Consider the following 20937-nt stretch of genomic DNA (forward strand, 5'->3'; position numbering starts at 1 on the left):
TTTTTTCACTTGAAATTTTAGAAATTTGTCAAAGAATAAATACTGTCTTTGGGCATATATACTATACTTCAAGTTACATGGATTGGAAATTTTACATATGGTATTATCATTGCGTGTAGATTTAGATATTTCAGCTAACACAAACATAGATTTTCCTAAATCAATCCTACCCTTCCACTACCACCTCCACCACTGCTTTTTAAAGGATTTAGCCCATTACACAAACACTGCTTATATGTATTTCTTCCAGGCAGCTCCCATTGTCCGCAAGTACTCTTTTCAAAAACAAATTCAAAAGTAAAGTTAAATGCAGTCACATTACAAAGATAGTAGCAACAATATTTGGTTAACATAACTGCCCAAACAGTAATGAGTGGTTCAAATAATTTGTTGGGAAATGAATATTTGTAGTAGAAGAGCGTATGTAGATACACACCTCAGAACCTTTACAATTAAATCAACATAACACCATTGAAATGTTCTATATCAATGAAGAATGGCTTTAAAGTACAATGCTTTAGTAAACACAGACCCTCACTTTAATCAGTAATTTTAAACTTCCCTTTCACCAAACATTTCATGAATGCCTGCCAGCATGAGATACAATCAGTTAATGTAAGGCTCACCCTCTTCTCCTTTGTCTGCACTGTGTGCATATTTTGAAAATGAAAAGACAAAAAAGTGGAAACCAGGGTATTTGCAAAAGTAATTATTAGCACCGCAAAGATCCATAACTCCAATTACTTTATAAGTATATTGGAAATCATTTGTAGCTACATGTGATACTGATACAAATTCACTTCTATCAAAAGATAGCAGTCACACCTAAAGGAACATTTCTGTGAAAGCCATTTCACTAAACGGGGAAAAACTGAGTTTTGAAATGATAGAGCTTTGCACCCTTCGGCAGGTGTTTTATTTTTATCGCATAGTTTAAGAGAAATTCAGACACAAATAGTCTTTCTCAATTAGGCCAGCTGGTGGCAGTGTTGACTGCATACCAGAATAGCCTAAACCTGGCAGGACCTTCTCATTGCTTCAAAAGAGTATTTCCCAAGAAACACAAATGAGTTCATCTTATCTGTGTTTTGAAACTTTCAAAGATATTATTCCCTCATATCAGCGACTACTGTGAACTCCCTTTGTAAAGCCTGATGATCCATCTATTTCTCTTGGCTTTGTGTACAGCATTCAAGAGACAGGACATGTTTCATTTCCAAGGTTTAGTTAATTGATGCATATACATTTTATCTGTTCACAGCTAGAAAAGCACTACTGTGTACCTTGCCCATGACAGGACTTTGAAACTGCATGGGAATTTTCCTATAAGCAAAAGAAAGGGCACCATCTTCCTGAGAGAAACACAAGTTTATATTTGGAGTTAGAAACATTAAAATTGTCCAGGCTGCTGTCAGATTAATGTGTATACAGACGACCTGCCATGGGCATGCAAATCAGGATCGTCCCACAAACTTCTCTTTAATTGTATTTTTACTTGATGCATCCTTATCTGTGTGTGTGTGTGTGTGTGTGTGTGTGTGTGTGTTATCTGCCTACTTAATGGAACAATCTCTGACATCAGGGCTTTGAATTATGCCAGAAGACAAAATAAAATCAGTCATATTGTCAAAGATGCATTTATAAACATAAATACTTCTATATAATCTGAATAAAATTTTCTTTTTTTATTACCAAAGTTCTCAGGTTTACTTAGACGCTCCTCTCCCCCCCCATGTGCATTGCTGAGTTAGTTGTTCATTCTTTTTCTGTAGAATAGAGTTGGCAAATTTTTCTTAATGGATCAGATAGTAAATATTTCAGGCTTTGGGGACCAAGAGGTAAAGTTGAGGCTGTTATGTGGGCATTTACATAATCACTTAAAACCATAAAATCCATTCTTAGCTCAAGAGCAGTACCAGATGCAAAGGCAGGACAGATTTGGTCTGCAGGCCATAGTTTGCCAACGAGCTTCTAGAAAATAAATTCTATCATGGGATGTATGTATATTTTTCCAGTAAAATCTGCAAAGATGGGCAGAAAAATAGACTGTAGCCTATTAAGATAAAAATTTGCCAGTTAAAAATTTTTCCTGTTTAAAGCTACGTATTAGAATTTGATACTAATCACTTATACTTTTTAAAAATGCATATTATTTATTATCACTAAGAAATAAAAATCCTAGACCTGAGATCAGAAAATTTGGCTGAAGAGACACTCATAATGCTGCACAGTGGTGTGTGTGGGCAAAAGAAAGCAACAAGACACGCCTCAAATAAATAACCATAATGCCATGCACAACATATCAACCACAGTAGGCAATTTTCAGTAACTACCTTAGATTATGTTTTAAGACTTAGTGTTGGCCAGGCACGGTGGCCCACACCTGTAATCCCAGTACTTTGGGAGGCCAAGGTGGGCAGATCACATGGTCAGGAGTTCGAGACCATCTGGCCAACATGGTGAAACCCCATCTCTACTAAAAATGCAAAAATTAGCTAGGCGTGGTGGTGCACGCCTGTAATCCCAGCTACTTGGGAGGCTGAGGCAGGAGAATCACTTGAAGCCAGGAGTTGGAGGTTGCAGTGAGCCAAGATCGTGACACTATACTCTAGCTTGGTGACAGAGCAAGACTTCTTCTCAAAAAAACAACAACAACAAAAAACTTAGTGTTGACAACACAACACTTTTTTCTTGTTGTTGTTAAATGTTATTAATTATATTTGTTTTAATTGACAAATAACAGTTATACATATTCATAAAGTTCATAATGACATTTCAATACATATGAAGTGTAGTAATCAGATTAGGGTTCAGCATTTCCATCATCTCAAACATTTATCATTTCTTTGTGTTGGGGACATTCCATATGAACCAACCCTTCAAATTTAGAATTTATATATTTTTGACAATTATTAGCACTGTAGGTTTTCAAGAAAAGATTCCCCTTCTTGCAGACATGGGACTGTGCAGGGAATGCTCTTGAGGCCAGGACAAAGGGTATCGGGGATGGGCTTATGTTGATGTCTCCTCCTTGGAGATCTGAGGGAATCAGGAACTAATCTTGTTGAACTAACTTAGAATGAATCACAAGTTTTGGGTTCACACTGTTTTCTTTCCTTTCACTAGCAGCAGTGGGTATTTTGCAAAGTAGATTAGCTAGTAGAAAAGGAATGGCATGAAATAACAGACTCACTCAATAATTATTTACCTTTGACTTTGAAATATGGTCAAAAATATTCTCAGAAGCTTGCTTTTTGAAAATGAAGAAAAGAAATTGAACACATATGCCTGCATGCTGGGCCCTGACTTAGAGCTAACAAGGACCTTCAGTACCATCCAGTTCAACCCTCTTATTTTGCAGGTGAGTAAACGACAGCCCAGAGCACTTGAGCGGCTTTCCCAAGGTCACACAGCAAGGAACTAGCTACTCCAGGCTTATGCATAATCAATCTACTTAACAGCAAACTTTCTAGTACCAGGGATAGAGCTAAAAGCAAGTTATTTTTCTTGAAATAAAATGGGTATTTACTTAGACTCACAAGATGAGCTATTTTGAATGCGTTCTAGTGTGGTCCAGAAACCCAGTAAAAATGGGAATTAAGGGATACAACTCTCACTACCACTCCAGGAAGGAGAGGTGCAAGCTGTGGAGAGCCAGAGGGTTGGGAGGTGGGTGGGGGTTTGGAAGCTGGCCTGCAGATGCCCAGGAATCTGAACCCTGCCTCCTCCAGTGGCCACGAGCCACACTGTGTCGGAGGATCTCCAATGCTGGCACAGGCCAGCAACATGTCATTGCTTCAGACTGTTCCATTCAGCAGCCACCAGTGGTCCTTTTTATGGAATCAAAGGGAAACATCAGGAGAGACCAAGCATCTCAAGACTAGGCTCTCTGAACATCATGAGATCAATTCCTTAAACACTGGAAGCCAAAACTTCTAGCCCTTCATATTTAAACAAACCGCTGCATTCTAATCAAGTCAAGCAGCTAGTGTTGTTTTTAAGACAGAGTCTCTACTTTATGGGACACTGTGATCTGTAAAAATTTTTTTATATCAAAGTGGTATTTGCTCAAGAGGTTCCTGGCTACTGAAGTGGATTACCCTTGGGCCATCTATCAAGATGGCTTCATGTCTGGATTCCAGGTGACTAGGATAGTTTTCACTCTACTAAACCACACTACCTATAACCCACCCAATATCCCGTGAATGTCAGAGTTGGACACCCTGCCCTGCAGCACCATAATGACAAGAGAACCCAACCTTGTAGAATCAGTTTGATGAAATAGGGAAATATTAAATGCCCCTTTCTACACAGAAGGAAGATTATATTACCTAGCCCGTGTCAGTTTTTTCCCACAATTGTGATCCAACAGAAATGTCAATCTCCACACATACAGCTAACAAGCATATGAAGAAATGCTCAGCATCACTGACCATCAGAGAAATGAAGATCAAAACCACAATGAGACAACATCTCACACCAGTCAGAATGGCTATTGTTAAAATGTCAAAAAATAACAAATGTCACTGAGGCTGCAGAGAAAAGGAAACACTATGCACTGCTGATGGGAATGCAAATTAGTTCAGCCCCTGAGGAAAGAAGTTCGGAGATTTCTCAAAGAAGCAAAAGTAGAATTACCTTTCTACCCAGGAGTCCCGTGAGTGGGTATATACCCAAAGGAAAAGAAATCACAAAAGACAGCTGCACTTACATGTTTATCGCAGCCCTGTTCCCCATAGCAAAGACATAGAAACAACCCAGGTGCCTATCCATGGCAGATTGAACAGAGAAAATGTAAAGTGTATATACCACGGAGTACTACAAAGTCACAAAAGAGAACGAACTTATCTCCTCTGAAGCAACATGGATGCAGATAGAGGCCATTATCCTAAGCGAATTAACACAGAAACAGAAAACCAAACACCGCATAATCTCACTTTTTTTTTCTTTTGAGACAGAGTCTTGCTCTGTCTCAAAAGCCCAGCTCAGGCTGAAGTACAGTGGCATGATCACAGCTCACTGCAGCCTCAATCTCTCAGGCTCAAGCAATGCTCCCACCTCAGCCTCCCAAGTTGCTGGGACTACAGGTGCATGCTGCCATGCCCAGGTAATTTTTAAAAATTTTTGTAGAGACAGTGTCTCGCCATGTTGCCCAGGCTAGTCTCAAACTCCTGGACTCAAGTGATCTTCCCACTTCGGCCTCCCAAAGTGCTGGGATTACAGGCATGAACCACCACATCCAGCCTGTTCTCACTTATAAGTGGAAGCTAAGCAATGGCTTAGCCTCACCACACAAGGGGACACAGATGGGAACGATAGACACTGGGGACTCCAAAAGGGAGGAGGTGGGGGCAAGGGCTGAAAAACTGCTTATCAGGTACTATGTTTGTTACTTGCGCAATGGGATCATTAGAAACCCAAACTTCAGCATCACACAATCAATATACCCTTGTAACAAACCTATGCCTGTGCCCCCCGAATCTAAAATAAAAAGTAAAATTTAAAAATAAATACATATATAAATAAACAAAATGGGGAAAAAAAAGTCAATCTCTCCTTCAAAATGCAAGGTTGGGACACTTCCTCTGCTGACTACTGAGCTCCCAATTTTTTAAATTTTAAACTAAATTTAATGTTGACAAATATTTACAACTATTTCTTTTTGGATACTATGCATATTCTGAACTATTACAGCTGTTATTAAGAATATTATGTCTATCATTTTTCTCCAAAAATTTCAGAGTGTTCTATTAAATCCCAACACAAATTTCCCTCAACCCTACATTGTCCCACAATCCTTATCTTGGGTGTGCCTTCAATATAACAGAAGAGGCTAAGGTATACAGACAGCCAGAGCAGGCAATGTGATTATGAATGGAGGGTCCTCTGACACCTCAGGAGATAGTTCCCTCACCCCTAGAGTGCATTTAATATTACAATTCTGTTTGCAGAATAGTTCTCTCTCTACTAAATTTGCCGGATTGGTGTCAGAGAACAGGAAGAGCCCAAAGGTTATGGGTAAGGGCTGGGAGACACGAAAAACCTATGGATTACTTGAAATCCCAGTGACTTGTGAGTTGTTACCATGAGGAGGTTGAACAAAGGCAGTGGGGTTTAATGTATAAAGAGTGTCTACCAGCAACTGATGAGGACGGCCATCTGAAGTTAAATTAATTCACCTTGAGTGTTTAAGCATAGTGGGATATTGTGCCTTTTGTCCTTCTACAGAACCCCTTTATTGATACAAATAGAGGAATTTTTGTCTTCATTTTTTCTTTCTGGGGTGTGTGTGTGTGTGTGTGTGTGTGTGTGTGTGTAAGATAGGAAGATCTTTACAGTTTAAGATACCCCAAAATGTCCTTGTCCGTAGGCGGTTGGCTAGGGAGTGGGCCACCCAGCTGTTTGATCTGCAGGGCCACAGTTTACTTTGGATCTTGTCTCATTTGTGTTCTAAAGCCCTTGCCACATGCTGTGCTTCAGGTTGTTGCTCATTTCAAGTGGCTAATTTGCATTCTCATTTCTGTTTTTGACTTAGGTCTCCAACTTCAGGTTCAATTCCATTGACAAAGCCAAATGAAAGGGCTGTTGCTACCCCAGCACCTTCTGTGATGCTCAGATGTCATCCAAAATTGTTTTCTAGTCTATCTTGTAAACCTCCTAGAGTGTCATTTTGTTTGTTTGTTTGCATGATTGAATTATGCTCCCGCAGATTTGAACACATTTGGGGTATGACTTTTAGGACACCTGACCTACATTTTGGGTAGGTCCCTTTTTTGACTGTCAGATTTATTGTGGAAAGGGGAATCCTATAAAGTCTCTCCTGGTCAGTCCAATCAGCTTTTACCCTTCAAGCTTTAGCATCGGGTGTTCTGACCAACATGTGTATGTGCTGATAAATGTACAAGGCACATATATGTACAACATGTGTACAAAGTTAGGTATCACTGGGTCATATGCCCCCAGAGAAATTCTAAATTCTTCTAGTAAATATTTGCTGCTCTTCCTTGGCTTTAAGGAAATATTTTGTTTTCAACTGAAAAAAAAATAGAGACAGGGTCTCACTGTGTTGCCCAGGCAGGTCTTGAATGTCTGGGCTCAAACAATCCTCCTGCCTCGACCACCCTATGTGCAGAGATCACAGGCATTAGGAAATATTTAATTACACCTTAATTCAGCCTTAATTAAGGTCCAAGGCTTAATTCTACAGTTGCCCACATAGCTGGCTTGCAAGAGGAGTTTTAGGAGGGCTGTTTGGGAAAAGTAGGGCGTATGGACCAGGGGAAGATGAGGGAGGCAGTGTGAGTGTGGAAGCACAGTGATCACAGCATAAAAGGAAAAAGGAGAGCTGGATATTAAGAGGCAACCAAGGGGGCGTGGAGGGTGAGGTTTTCCAGAAAAATGAGTCTAGTGTGTTCTTTCTTACATTTGTTGAATTGCTCATTAGCTTTGGTCAATGAATCTCTTAATGAAGCACTTTGTACTTCAGAATTTTGTCTGGAGGTGTACCAATCAAAAAATGCCACCTGTTTCCCTGAGGAACATTATTTTCTTTCTTCTTCTCAAACAGACTATTTTGTTCAAATGAAATGTTTGAAGGCCCAATCACCCTTGGTGAAGTTATGCCAGTTAGACAGGTGCAAGAATTTAGACTGAGTCAGATTGCATATAACAAGTAGGAGTGTTTCGAGGTAGAGGAGGGGATTCACACTTCAAATACCTCTGAGAGCTGGTGAGGGTCGAATGGGATATAATACTCTGTACCTCCTGTCTCAGGCTCTTAGAGTGACAGGTGGCCACTCCAGAATGCAGACCTCACAGTCTGTTCTCCCAGCAGGCAGAAAGCCAGAGAGAATGCTGTTTCTGGATCAAAGTCAAGCTCTCAAGACACAAAATCCAGACAGAAGGAGAAACTCATCCAGATTTATTGCTGTCCCACAGCAGAGTTTGTCCAAGTGGGTGCCTCTCAGTGAGAACCACAAGCTCACAGATGTGTGAGCGAAAAGGACTGACAAAGAATGGTGTGATTCCAGCAAGGCTGCCAAACACATGGGAAGGAAAACCTAGTTATTAACAAAAGCTGGGTAACAAAGTGAGCAGAAACAGTCAAGAAACTCAACACAAAGAGAATGGGATTTGGACTCAGGGCTGACATAGCACATCCATGCTTCGAGTAGCAAGACATGGGGGCCTCTGTGGGCACCAGACCTGGCTGAAGGTTGAGTCCAGGACCGCAGAGTGTGGAGATCTCCACTGTAACTACAGAAATACATGAAGACCAACCAAGTAGGAATAAGCAAAGAGTATTTATTCAGAGCTTGCCATAGCAAGTGTGTCACCTACCATCTTGCATTTCAGCAGAGACTCAAAGGCAAGCAGAGAGGTGGGAAAACTTTATAGTAGAATAAAGGGAACTTTCACATTGATTATGCAGTGTGCGTTGATTAAAGGATGTAGGCTGGGGAAGCTGGAGGCAGTTAACTAGAAGTGGGTCCTCCTATGTGATTGGTTAGGGTGCATTTTGACTTTCTCTGATTGGCTCTTATTTGGAAGCAGGAACAAAAATTAGAGAAACTGTCAGTCATCACTAAAGTTCTTAGCCAGTTATAGTGGCTCACGCCTGTAATCCCAACACTTTGGGAGACCAAGGTGGGTGGATGACTTGAGCCCAGGAGTGCCAGACCAGCCTGGGCAACATGGTGAAACCTCATCTCTACAAAAAAAACACACAAAAAAATTAGCTGGACATGTTGGTTGCACCTGACGTCCCAGATATTCAGGAGAATGAGGTGAGAGGATCACATGAGCCCAAGAGGTCGAAGCTCCAGTGGAGCTGTGATCACCACTGCACTCCAACCTAGGCAAAAGAGTGAAACTATCTCAAAAAAAAAATTCTTAACATTTTGGGCCAGTTGTTACAGAGATCTTTGCTGCAGTTTGTGAGTTTTAATTATATTTTTATATAGCCTGGCCATTGTCCATTGGTCTGTTCAGTCTCTCAGCACATAGCCTTCAACCCAGCACTTTTGTTCCTGTGTGAATGAAATGAGACATGTAGAAGGTTATGCATGGCAACATTGTTTTGATAGACAAAAGAAAAGTTGGAAAACAACCAAAATGTCCATAATCAGGGCACAGGATGAATGAGTGAGGCTGCACCCCTATAATGGAGTACTAAGTCAGTGTCCCCTTACTGTGATCCCAAAGCCCATTGTCCATGCTTTGATGTCAGTGCTCATCACATGGTGTCCATTTATATGTCTGATTCCTTAACTGCACTCTTAAGGACTCAGAACAAATTTTAACTTTCTCTATGTGTCTGCTTAATAAATACTTGTCAGTTGAGAGTGAAACATGGGGAACCTGTTCCTCTCTAACCAGAGGATAGGCGGTCATAAAAAGCAATACAGAGTTTAAATTTCACCAACAGAAAAACACCATTCAGTAAATTAAAGCATTGTTTTTGAGGAAAAATTGTATTCTACCCTAAATTTGGACATTAGGTCACATTTACAAAAGCAATAGAAATGTTTAATTTAAATAAAATAAGGGTCTAAAAGAAGGGGTCAGCACAGTTTTTCTAAAAGGGGTCAGACTAAATATTTTAGGCTTTGAGGACAATATTGTATTTGTCACCTGTTCTTTGATTTAAAAAATAAATAAATAAAGTTGGCTGGGGGCAGTGGCTCAAGCCTGTAATCCCAGCACTCTGGGAGGCTGAGGCGAGTGGATCACCTGAGGTCAGGAGTTTGAGACCAGCCTGACCAACACAGTGAAATCTGTCTCTACCAAAAATACAAAAATTAGCTGGGTGTGGTGGCATTTGCCTGTGATCCCAGCTACTCGGGAGGCTGAAGGAGGAGAATCACTTGAACCCAGGAGGCTTAGGTTGCAATGAGCCAAGACCACACCATTGCACTCCAGCCTGGGCAACAAGACTGAACCTTGTCTTTAAAAAAAAATTTTATTATGTAAAATCCTCCTTAGTTCAAAGGGCTGTAAAAAAAAACAAATCAAAATCTGGACTTGGGGCTTGCAGATCCCTGTCTAAGAGCCAAAGTTCATTGACTTCTTTCTTTTCTAAAGAGACAATTTTGGAAACCTAAGTATAAATATCTAAGTATGAAAATTAAGGATACTAAATGGGTTTTTTTCAGACAAAGTAACCACACAATAAAAGAGAATGAATTGACTACTGAAACTTTAGAGTTAGAGGAACCTCCAGAACTTGTTAAAACTCAAATTGCTGTGGGGTCCAAGTTCAAAAGTGATGCTCATGTTTTGTCTGGGATCACATTTTGAGACCTGTTTCTGGATAGACTAAAAGCTTTTCAAATCCTTATTTTTGCTGTCATGAAGAGATTCTTGTCATCCCTGTGAGCAAAGCTCCTAGGACTGAATTCCCCTCCCAGCAGCCAGTGTATTGGGCACTTTGTAGCTGTCACACGGAAATTCACAGACCCACCCAACTCTAAGGACAAAAGGAAAATGTTGTCCAACCGGCAACACCCCCTGAGGAGCAGCTCTGGAACAAGAAAACAGCAAGAATCTATTAATAGGAGTGATCCCTTTTGAACTGAAAAGCTTCCATACCCCTCCCTGAAGTAAGCGCCAGTGATAAAGGCTGCTGACTAGGACATAATGCAATATGGTGACAGCTTATGTAATCTGTGAAACTAGTTCGGCCAATCTTCGAGGACAATAGGCTTAAAATGAATTGACATTAGATCCTTTTTAGGTGGACTTGGGTGTTCAGTTTGGTTTATTAACCTTCCTTAAACCCACTAGCCTGTGCCAATTTTTATCATAATCCTTAGCACTCTAAATGTATGTGTTTTCCTTGGGGTCAAAGACCAACTTACTTGCCTTTGTTCATACACGTTAGGCACTTAGAACAGTACCTGTACATAACTTGTGCTATACAAATCTGAGTAATTGCTGTTATTATTCACAGCACCCAGGAGCTGGGTACTTAGAAGGCATTCAATAAATACTCTTTAATAATGAATAAAAAAACAGTATGATGCATGGTTATGATCCCCTCAACAAAGATTTTTGTCGTTTATTTGTGGTCCTTGGAAACACTAACAATTCAGGACAGTCCAAACCTTAAGTTTCTGTTTCGGATAATGAGAAAAGTTCTGGAAATGGATAGTGATGATGATGTATTATGTCGATGCAAAAGTAATTGCACTTTTTGCCATAACTTTCAATGGCAAAAATTGCAATTACTTTTGTATCAACTTAAATACAACGTTGTGAATGTACTTTTTTAAGCTTCCACCATATAAGTGAGAACATGCAGTATTTAACTTTCTCTTCCAGGCTTACTTCACTTAGCATAATGTCCTCCAGTTTCAACCACAGTGCTGTGAATGACAAGATTTCATTATTTTTCATGAGTGAATAGTATTCCATTGTGTATATACATCATTGTCCTTATCCATTCATCTGGTTTTGTACATCTAGTTTGATCTCACATCTTAGCTATTGTAGTTCTATCTGTAGTTTTTTGAGGAACCTCCATACTGTTCTCCATAGTGGCTGTACTAGTTTACATACATTTCCACCAACAATGTATCAGAATTCCCTTTTTTTTTGTCTCCTCACAGTATTTTATATTTTTTTGTCTTTTTGATAATAGCCATCCTAACTGGGGTGAGATGATACGTCATTGTGATTTTGATTTGCATTTTCCTGCTGTTAGAGATGTGAGCACATTTTCACATATTTCTTGATCATTTGTATGTCTTCCTTTGGGAAATGTCTGTTCAGATCATTCCCCCCACCCCGCCCTTTTTTTTGTTTGTTTGACACAGAGTCTTGCTCTGCCACCCAGACTGGAGTGCAGTAGCTTGAGCTTGGCTCACTGCAACCTCAGCCTCCCAGGTTCAAGCAATTCTCATGCCTCAGCCACCTGAGTAGCTTGGATTACAGGTATGTACCACCACATCCAGCTAATTTTTGTATTTTTAGAAGAGACAGGATTTCACCAAGTTGGCCAGGCTGGTCTTGAACTCCTGGCCTCTAGTGATTCACCCACCTTGGCCTCCCAAAGTGCTGGGATTACAGGCGTGAACCACTGCATCTGGCCTCTATCGTTTTCTTTTATTATTATTATTTTGGCTGTTGAAGTGTTTGAGTTCTTTGTATATTCAGGATATTAAACCCAAATTGGATGAGTAGTTTGCATAGATTTTTTCTCATATTGTAGATTTTCTTTTTACTTGATTGTACCCTTTGCTGTGCGGAAACTTTTTAGTTTCCTATAATCCCATTTGTTTATTTTTGCTTTTGTTGCTTGTGCTTTGGATATCTTATTCATAAAATCTTTTCCCAGACTGATATCCTGAAGCATTTCCCCTAGAAGAACTTCCTCTTCTTGTGATTTCATGGTTTCAAGTTTTAAATTTAGGTCTTTGATCCACTTTAAGTTGACTTTTGTATAGGGTGAGAGGTAGAGGTCTAGTCTCATTCTTCTGCATATGAATATCTACTTTTCTTAGCACGATTTATTGAAGAAACTGTTCTTTCTCCAATGAGTGTTCTTGGCACTTAATGTCAAAAATCAGTTGACTATAAATATGTGCGTTAATTTCTGTGTTCTCTCTTCTGTTCCATTGATGTATGTGTTTTTTAATGCCTGTTTTGCATAGGCATTAAAACTTTGTAATATATTTTGAGGTCTGGTTGTGTGACACCTCCAACTTTGTTTTTTTGTATTTCAAACTTTGTCCAGCTTTATTAGAGATACTTTCCATAAACAATCATGGTATTTCAAGCAGGACATGGGCAGACAATCATTAACAGTATACAACAACTTTCAAACTCCCTTCTTCAGTGGACTACCAAAAATCAGAAAGCCACGATAAAACTCAATTAAATCTTCATCTAATGCTCTGAACAGAGAACATTTAGAGTGAGGGTTGACATTTCATATTTAGCATGTTGTTCAACATCTTTTCACAAGCCAACCCTGGCTTTCAGGAAGTGAAATGAAAATGGCAGAATTTATCCAAAGATCCACAACCTAGAGACGGAACCACTGCTCTTTTAAGAGGCACCATCTCAGTGACATCACCGGAAAGTTCAGATTGACTGACACACTGGTAACCAATTACTGGGGGTCACATCCTAACAGGTGTCTGGGTTTAAGGGAGTTAAGTCTATGCTGAAAGGTGGAAAGGGAGAAGAGGACATAAAAATGAATTTATTTTTAATGGTTTTTGTAACAAGGTGGCCATGTGTGTCAAAGTCAGGAAATCCCTCCTCCTGGGAGCCAAGAGGAAGTCTCAAAACTAGAAAGGAAAAGTGTTTTCTCCACATCAATCTAGCTTCAGAGACATTCTTTTCCGAAAAACAACAATGAAGTGCTCCATGTGCTAACAATATAGCTTTTTAAAAAGTAAAACACAATGCTGCATTTTTATAAAATTTGATTTTTAAAAAGCATATCTAATCGTACAGTCACCAGAGTATATTGTATATAGTCATCTCCAGCACCGTCAGCTTTCTGTGCCTGGTCTGTTTTGGCATCTCCATTTTCTGCAGGGTTATTCCCCTCCCTGCCAGCAACAGCTTTCCCCTTTTTCCCATTGGGTACCCTCTCTCCCTTCTTTTCAAGAGCCTTTTTTGGCTTGGGCTCTGGCTTTGGAAGAGCAGGTTTAACAGATAACTTCTTGGATCTTCTCAGTGGTTCATCTTTCACCTTGGCTTTATCTCCTTTAGCATCCTTTCAACCTTTCTCTTGGGCATAATGGCAGCAGTGGTGGTGGGATGTAGGTGCTGGGCAAGGGATGCAGTGGCCCATGGGCTTTGGTCAGCCCAGGGAGCATTCTCACCCTTCTTCTTTGACACTTCCAACTTTGTTCTTTTTGTTTGGGATTGCTTTAGATATTCAGAGTATCCTGTAGGACCATATATATTTTATAATTTTTTCTATTTCTGTGAAAAATGTCATTGGTATTTTCATAGGGATTACATTGAACCCGTAGATTGTTTTGGGTAGTATTGTCGTTTGACAATATTAATTCTTCCAATCCATAAGCATGGGATGTCTTTCTATTTGTTTGCATCCTCTTCAATTTCTTTCGTCAATGTTTTGTAGTTTACCTTACAGCAGGCTTTCACCTTCTTGATCATTTATTACTGGGTAGTTTATTTGTTTTGTAACTATTGTAAATGAAATTGCCTTCTTGATTTCTCTTTTGGCCAGTTCATTGTATGTGCCTAGAAAAGCTACTGATTTTTGCATATTAATTTTGTATCCTGCAACTCTACTGAATTTATCAGTTCTAAGAATACTTGGAAGATCTTTTAAGTTTTTCGTATGTAAGATTATGCATCTGCAAACAATAATAATTCAACTTTCTCCTTTCCAGTTTGGATGCCATTTATTTTCTTCTCTTGGCAACTGCACTGGACAAAACCTCCAGCACTATGTTGAACAAAAGCAATGAGAGTGGACATTCTTGTCTTGTTCCAGTTCTTAAGAGAAAAGCTTTCAGCATTTTCCCATTCGATAAAATGTTAACTGTGGTTTTGTCAAACACAGGCTTAACTATGCTGAAGTACTTTCCTTCTGTACCTAATTTATTGAGAATTTCTATCATGAAGGAATGTTGAATTTTATCAAATGCTTTCTCTTCATCTGTTTGGATGATGACATGGTCCTTCATTCTATTCTATTGATGTAATAATGATGTTTACTGATTTGTGTATGTTGAACCATTCTTGCATTCCTGGCATAAATTTCACTTCATCATGGTGTATCATCTGTCTCATGTAATGTTGGATTCAGTTTGCTAGTGTTTCACTGAGGACTTTTTTACCTATGTTCATCAGGGATATTAGCCTATAGATTTTTTTGTTGCTGTTCTGTTGTTGCCTAGTTTTGGTATCAGGGTTAAGCTGGCCTCATATAATAAATTAGAAAGAATTCCCTCTGCTTCAATAACACTGTAATAGTTTGAGAAGAATTGGTATTAATTCTTGTTAAAGGCTCAATAGAATTCAATGGTAAAGCCATCCAGTCCTGAACTTTTCTTTGTTGGGAACTTTTTATTACTAATTCAATCTTATTACATTTTATCACTCCGTTCAGATTTTCTATTTCATCTTGATTCAATCTTGATACGTTGTATGTGTCCAGGAATGTGTCCATTTCCTTGAGGTTTTCAAATTTATTGCAATATAGTTGTGTATAGTAGTTTTTAATTATCCTTTGTATTTCTGTGATATTCACTTTGACACCTCCCTTTTCATTTCTGATTATGTTTACTTGGCTTTCTCTCTTTTTTAGCCTATCAAATTATTTATTTTGTTTAGTTTTCAAAGATGTAACATTTTGTTTCATTGATCTTTTGTATTTTTTAGCCTCAGTTTTATTTATTTCTGCTCAGATCTTTCTTATTTCCCTTCTACTAATTTTGGATTTGGTTTGTTCTTTCTTTTGCAGATTTGTGTCTTTTTGCATCATTAGGTTATTTATTTAAAATATTTCTAGTGTCTTCATGTAGGCATTGATTGCTATAAATTTGTTATTTAACACTTCTTTTTCTGTGCCCCATAGGTTTTGGTATGTTGTGTTTCTATTTTCATTTGTTTCAAGGAATTTTTCAATTTCTTTCTTAATTTATTCCTTCACTCATTGGTCATTCAGAAGCATGTTTTCTAATTCCCATGTAGTTTTAAATGTTCCTCTTTTAATTGATGTCTAGTTTACTTCACTGTTGTCACATAAGATACTTGATGTAATTTTGATGTTTTAGTGTTTTGAGACTTGAAATTTCCTTGTCTAAAGGAAATTCCTTGTGGGAAAATGACAGAATTCAAAGTCATCCCTCTGAGGCTGACCTGAGACAAATATGTATCTGATTGTTTCCTCTGCCCTATTCTTTATGTAAAAATGCAGATTCACCAAGCCAGACTAAATTGTGCATTCAGTGGAAAGCTGATTAAGGACTTAAAAGAATGCAACCTTTTTTATCTTATCTACTTCTGTCCTGGAAGCCCCCACTTCAAGTTGTCCTGCCTTAGCAGAGCAAACCAATGTGCACGTTACACATATTGATTGATGTCTCATGTCTCCCTGAAAAGTATAAAAGCAAGCTATATCCCAACCACCTTGGTCACATGTCCTCAGGACCACCTGAGGCTGTGTCACAGGTACATCCTTAAACTTGGCAAAATACACTTTCTAAATTGACTGAGACCTGTCTCAGATATTTTCAGTTCACATTATTATCCTTTCACTTTGAGATGTAAGGTTCCCTTGAGCATTTCTTGTAAAATCAGGTTAGTGATAATGAATTCTCTTATGTTTTGCTTATTTGGGAAAGAGTTTATTTCTCCTTAATTTCTGAGGGAGATAGCTTTGCTGGATATAATATTCCTGGTTGACAAGGTGGGTTTTTTTTTTTTTTTTTTGCTTGTTTTGTTTTGTTTTTGTTTTTCCAATACTTTCAGTATCTCGCCCCATTCTCTTCTGGCCTGTAATGTTTGTGTAGAGAAATCTGCTCTTAGTCTAATGAGTATTCCCAAATATGACTTGACACTTTTCTCTTGCTGCTTTCAGAATTCTTTGTCTTGGACTTTTGAAAACTGGACTATCATGTACCTTGGAGAGGACCTGTTTGGGTTGAATCTATTTTGAATTCTTTGAGCTTGCTATACCTGAATGTCCACCTTTTTCTCAAGACTTGCAAAGTGATTCTTTTATTAAATGTGTTTTTCTCACCTTTTCCCATGTCTTCTGCCTCTGGAACACCCAGAATATAAATATCTCTTGGCTGAATAGTGCCCCATAAATCCTATATCCTTGCTTCATTTTTTCCTACTATTCTTCTCCTTTTCTTACTCCTCCTTCTCCTTCTCCTCCTATTCCTCCTCTTCCTTTTATTTTATTCATTGAATTATTTAGCTCTAGGATTTCTGTTTGGTTCTTTTTTATGATATCTATCTCTTTGTTGAATTTCTCAATCAAATCAATTCAAATCATGAATTGCTGTCCTGATTTTATTGAGTTTTTATAGCTGCATTTGATCGTATCTCACTGAATTTCCTTATGATGATTATTTTACATTTTTCTCACTCTTTCACATATATTCTTATAACTAGGAACTGTTACTGGAGAATTGTTGTTTTCCTTTAAGGGTTATGATTCCTTGCTTTATCGTGTTTGATGTGTCCCTATGTTAATTTTTACACATCTGGTAGAAAAGTTACCTTGAACAATTTTATGGAGTAGGTTTCATACACTTATTGATATAAGTGAGTTTTGGGGTGTTGCTTTGGTGGGGTGCATTGGCCTTTGTTCTAGGTTAACACAGCAGTGTGGTATCCAGTTCTTCAGCTTTAATAACCACACTAGTAGCATTTGTGATGTGCATATATACACATATGTATGCAAAATGTAATGACCACTGTAGAGGTCCCCAGCATGTCACTTCTAATCATATTTTTTCCTTCCCTAATCAGAAATAACCATTATAACTTTTGCAAAAATCAGTTTCTTGCTTAAGATTTTCCATTTGTTTATGCATTTCTAAGTGATATAATTTAGTTTGCCTATTTTTGAAATTATGTATACAGAATCACATGAATGGTGTGTGTGTGTTGTTTCTTTCACCTAACATTATTTATATGTGAAATTCTTTTATGTTGTTATGTACAAATGCTGTCAATCAATTTATATAGTGCATGGTATTCCATTGTATGAATATATCAAAATTATTATTTATTTTTGAGACAAGTGGCTGGGACTATAAGCATGCACCATCACACCTAGGTAATTTTTATATTTTTAATAGAAATGGGGTTTTACCATGTTGGCCAGGCTGGTCTCCAATTCCTGACTTCAAGTGATCCACCCACCTTGGCCTTCCAAAGTGCTGGGATTACAGACAAGGGCCACCATGCCAAGCCCCAACAGTAGAAGATGATTTGCTGAAAAAAATGATCACCAATCTTGTATTCTGTAACCAACAAAAAATACCTATTTCAAAAATGACCTTTAAAAAAGGCATTTTCAGATAAATGAAAGCTGAGAGAATTCACTGTCAGCTGAGCATTACTAAATGAAATTTTAATGAATATACTTGGTTAGGCATGGTGGTTCATGTCTATAATCCTAGTACTTGCAGAGACTGAGGCAGGAGGTTTGCTTGAGGCCAGGAGTTTGAGATCAGCCTAGACAACATAGTGACACCCTATATTAGCCTGTTTTCATGCTGCTGATAAAGACATACCCAAGATTGGACAATTTACAAAAGAAAGATGCTTAATGGGCTCACAGTTCCATGTGGCTGGGAGGCCTCACGATCATGGCGGAAGGTGAAAGACATGTCTCACATGGTGGCAGACAAGAAAAGAGAATGAGATCCAAGGAAAAGGGGTTTCCTTTAATAAAACCATTAGATCTTGTGAGACTTATTTACTATCATGATAACAGTATGCCAGAAACCACCCCCATGATTCAATTATCTCCAACTGTGTTCCTCCCACAACATGTAGGAATTGTGTGTTCAAAATGTGATTTGAGTGGGGACACAGCCAAACCATATCACATCCCACCTCTTTAAAAAAAATTAGCTGGGTGTGGTGGTGCATGTATTTAGTCCTACCTACTTGGGATGCTGAGGCAGGAGGATTGCTTGGACCCAGAAGCACAATGGGAGGCGGAGGTTGAAGTGAGCAACCCAACAGCCTTCTGTGCTTCCTGTGGTTTTGTTTTCCCTTATATTTCAGCCTGGGAATATCTTACATCTTGGCAGATTTTAAATGATTGCAAAAAAAAAATATTTTCTATTTTGCCCAAAATTTTAGGTCTTTTCAGAAGGAAGAGTGGTTCTAATAACTAAGTCCACAACAAAAATTTGTTCTTTTCTTCTACCTCTTCATTATATCAGGAAGCTGGTTTGTTTCATATTCTACTCATGTTTCTAAATTGTTTAAATTTTTATAGTTGGAATGCATTTCCAACTATATCAGCAAAAATAATAAAGATATTTCCAATTTAGAAAAAATAGTAGTGATTATCTTTAAATTTTTTCTAAAAAGCAGTGCCCTTAATTTTAGCAGGTTTATCATGAGAAATATTTTCCCACCTCCTTTAAAAAAGCAAACTAAGTTTTGTTTTGTTTTTATTTTTGTTTTTGTTTGGAGACAGAGTCTTGCTCTGTTGCCCAGGCTAGAGAGCAGTGACACAATCTTGGCTCACTGCAACCTCTGCCTCCCAGGTTCAAGAGATTCTCCTGTTTCAGCCTCCAAAATAACTGGGATTACAAGTGCACACAGCCATACCTGGCTAACTTTTTGTATTTTTAGTGAGATAGGGTTTCACTGTGTAAAAGAGAAAGCTAACTTTTGTGTTTTAAAATTGAAGGTGGGAGGCTGGGCACAGTGGCTCATGCCTGTAATCCCAGCACTTCGGAAGGCAAAGCCAGGAAGATCACCTGAGGTTGGGAGTTCGAGACCAGCCTGACCAACAGGGAGAAACCCCAACTCTACTAAAAATACAAAATTAGCCATGCGTGGTGGTGCATGCCTGTAATTTCAGCTACTTGGGAGGCTGAGGCCGGAGAATCACTTGAACCTGGCAGGCAGAGGCTGCAGTGAGCTGAGATCATGCCATCGCACTCCAGTCTGGGCAACAAGAATGAAACTCCATCTCAAAAAAAAAAAGGAAAATTGAAGGTGGGATGAGGGGAGTGATGGGCTTCTGAGGGTAGCATGCACAAGATCAGACTAGTTGTTATGGGTTGAATTGTGACCCCTAAAAAGAAATATTGATGTTTTAATACCCGTATCTTAGAATATACCCTCATTTGGAAATAAAGTACTTGCTAACATAATTAATTAAGATAATACTGGAGTATGGTAGCCTTCCAATGTGATCAATTTCTTATAGAAAAGAAATCAGAGACCAGGCATGGTGGCTAATGCTTGTGATTCCAACACTTTGAGAGGCTAAGGCAGACGAATCACTTGAGGCCAGCAGTTTGAAACCAGCCTGGCCAACATGGTAAAACCCCAGCTCTACTAAAAATACAAAATTAGCTGGGTATGGTGGCATATCCCTGAAATCCAAGCTACTCAGGAAGCTGAGACATGAGAATCATTTGAGCGTGGGAGGTGGAGTGAGCTGAGATCACACCACGGCATTACAGCCTGGGTGACAGAGGGAGAAAAATAAATAAAAAGCAAGAGAGAAAATAAATAAATAAATAAATAAAAGCAAGGAGAACAGAAACAGGGCCAGGAGTGGTGGCTTATGCTTGTAATCTCAGAACTTTGAGAAGTCAAAGTGAGAGGATCACTTGAGATTAGGAGATCAAGCCTGCAGGATATAATTGTGCCACTGCACTCCAGCCTGTGCAACAGAGCAAGACCCTGTCTTAAAATAAAAACAGAAACAAAAAACAGAGACTAAGGCAGAGACACACAGAGAGAATACCATGGGATGCCAACAATTGTGAGCCATCACCAGAAACTAGGAGAAAGGCATGGACCAAATTATCCATCAGAACCCTCAGAAGAAAACCACCCTGCCTACATCTTGTTTTGGGCTTGTAGCCTCTAGAACTTTAAGGAACAAATATCTGCCTTTTAAAGCTATCTATTTTGTGGCACTTTGTTCCAGTAGCCCTATGTAACTAACATACTAATAGAGGAAAAAATATTGGATTATTCTAAGCAAAAATTCATTTATTTGAAAGAACAAGGGAAAAGTCCTAATCCCAGTGGCAGACTATGCTGATGTATAGTACAAACTGTTAGCAACAAAAATGGGACCAGCACTTCCCACGGTACTGCAAGAGGAGGTAGGACCTCTGATGGTGTTGACATGTGAGGCTAGGCACTGAACCCCTACTCTAAAGGTTTAGCTGACACAAAGCAGGGGAACAGCCTAAGCAGAAGAGGTGCTGGTGTTCTAATAGT

The sequence above is a fragment of the Callithrix jacchus genome, chromosome 4, assembly GCF_049354715.1.
Source record: "Callithrix jacchus isolate 240 chromosome 4, calJac240_pri, whole genome shotgun sequence".
NCBI lineage: Eukaryota > Metazoa > Chordata > Mammalia > Primates > Cebidae > Callithrix > Callithrix jacchus.